Below are 2246 nucleotides of genomic sequence, written 5' to 3'. Positions count from 1 at the left end.
CTTGTTATAAACAGAATTGCACTAAACCTTTTCCTGTTGCTGCTCCCTTTCCATAAGAAACTAGAGCTGAAAAAACACGATTCACTGTTCTGATTTTGAATCTTTCCTCATCCAAATTTTTTTCTTTATTGCACTGATTCTATATCTAGATATCTATGGGAGTGCTGCTTTAAATGTAGAACTTGTTTAGAAATCAAAATGACATAAATATACAACTACATCATGAGAATTACGAAACGTGCTCGCTTTAGCAAATTTCTTTAAGATTTAGCCAAAGAAAAAAGATGGTGACTTGAGTATTGCCCTAACACTTTGATCTGTTCCTCATTATCAGGACACATTCAGTCATCCTTCTGCTGTCCAGGTAGCTTAGTCCTCACACCTAATAAGCTCAGCTTGACTCAACTGACCAACTATCCATAAAAAGTCAAAAATTCGGCAATTTGAATGAAAGCCACTGACTCTATAAATGCATTCCAAACTCCCAAATAAAAAAACAAGCCAAATAAGAACAGGTGACTGGGAGATTTGCATTTGGTTTGCCATGTTGCTTCTACTCAAAGCCTGAAAATCCTTCGGCATGTGTCTTTAAATATGCATCAGCTCAGAAGAAGTTACACAGTGTTTCCATCAGCAGAAGATGTGGCACTTAGAGCAAGCATCAGGAAAATAAAAACTACAGACGAAATAGGGCGTATTTGCATATTTCACTTGAAATTAGGCGATGTTGCAGCATATTGGGAACTCATATGCATTGGATGTCAGCTGAGTTACTTTTCTTTCCCCCCAAGGTGACATTGGTGCTTGTCTTACCAAATATGATGCAACTGACAAGTGTTTTCATGTAAGGAAGATATATGCCTCCCATCACCTTGTCAAGCTGAGTGAAGGCAAACTCCAGCACATTCTTTCACAAGTGATTAGGTGGTCGGAGTCATTAAAAGTCATCAAGTTCGACTGCAGCAGTGTGCCATGCATATATATGAACTCATCCAAAGCTGTCCCCCTTGAAGCAGGTGATAGCTCTCAACTTTGCCTCTGACCGAGTCATAAATTCTTGGCTGAGTTTCCTCTCTCTTAGCATATGTTTGAAATTATATTGAACAGTAAATGCTGCTTTGGCTGGTCTCATTGTCTCCTGCTTTCCCAGTCCAATCTCTGACAACTGGAGGTCCAAACATCTGATTTGGGTTTGTAATCATAAAGTAAACAGCCAGGTTGTCATTATTGTTGGGTTTTTTTGCAGCATTTTTATGACTGTTCAAAGTACTTGAAAAAAATTCTTGTCAATCAGCCTCCTTTCACTTGTTCTTTAATGGCCATAAGAAAAAGTCAAATTATTTAACTATCCTACACAATGAGGAAATGAAGACACAGAGAATTGGTGGAGCTATTAGTAAGATTTAAGATTATTGATGCTATTAAGAACACAGAAAAAAGTTTTAATTTCTTCCTGATCTTTAAAGTTTCTCCATTTTATTTCCCAGTAAATTATACCCAATTTTTAATCAATCTGATTTGGAAACAACCTGAGGCAATATAAATTTGGAACATACTAAGTGTCCCATTTGACTCAAAAATTCCACTTCTAAAAATCTGTCCTAAAGAATTGTGCATCAGTGGTGGGAATGTTGCACTGGTGAAGGGGGGTTTGTACTGTTTATGACTGAAACTCAAATACAATCATGCTTGTAATTATGGTGCTTAAATAAATATTTTATTAAAAAATTGTGTTGAGCAAAAGCTTATGTGTAAGATGTTCAGTACATCGTTATTTATAGTAATTAACATCCAGCAACCTAAATATAAAAAATGAGGTATTAGAAATTCTTTAATTCAATATTACAAATTAGAAATATCTATATGAAATTTTTTAAGTCGCCCCATTCACAATACAGACCAAGCAGAGCCTGAGCTGAGATGCATATGGGGTGCATTTACTGTACCTCTTCTTTCTATATAGTCAGTGTAAAGAACACAGCCTGTGGTAAACATTGGGAGGCTTTGAGTTTTTAATACTAAGAAAAACCACAGTATATCTAGAAAGGTATAATACAATACTTTAAAATCTCAACAAAGAAAAGAGAAATAGATAAACTACAATGGAATATGAGCAATATCTACCTCTGTTTAGGGGTTATGGTCAATTTTACTTTTCTTTGTGAAAAAGTGCACTGATTTTCTAAACTTTCTGCACTGAACAGCACCTTTTTATAGTTAAGAAAAAGCATTATGTTCCTGTTTGT

General features: G+C 35.5%; 1 non-coding gene across 1 annotated transcript; it reads right to left on the bottom strand.

The window, feature by feature from the left end:
* Positions 1–1873: 1873 nt before the first annotated feature.
* LOC126005170 (small nucleolar RNA SNORA51) lies at positions 1874–2004 on the bottom strand. The gene has a single exon (XR_007494342.1). It is a non-coding gene; the product is annotated as a small nucleolar RNA SNORA51 (small nucleolar RNA).
* Between the last annotated feature and the right edge of the window lie 242 nt (positions 2005–2246).

The sequence above is a fragment of the Suncus etruscus genome, chromosome 3, assembly GCF_024139225.1.
Source record: "Suncus etruscus isolate mSunEtr1 chromosome 3, mSunEtr1.pri.cur, whole genome shotgun sequence".
Lineage (NCBI taxonomy): Eukaryota > Metazoa > Chordata > Mammalia > Eulipotyphla > Soricidae > Suncus > Suncus etruscus.
Note: the sequence above shows the minus strand (reverse complement) of the source record. Positions and strands in the feature narration are given on the sequence as shown.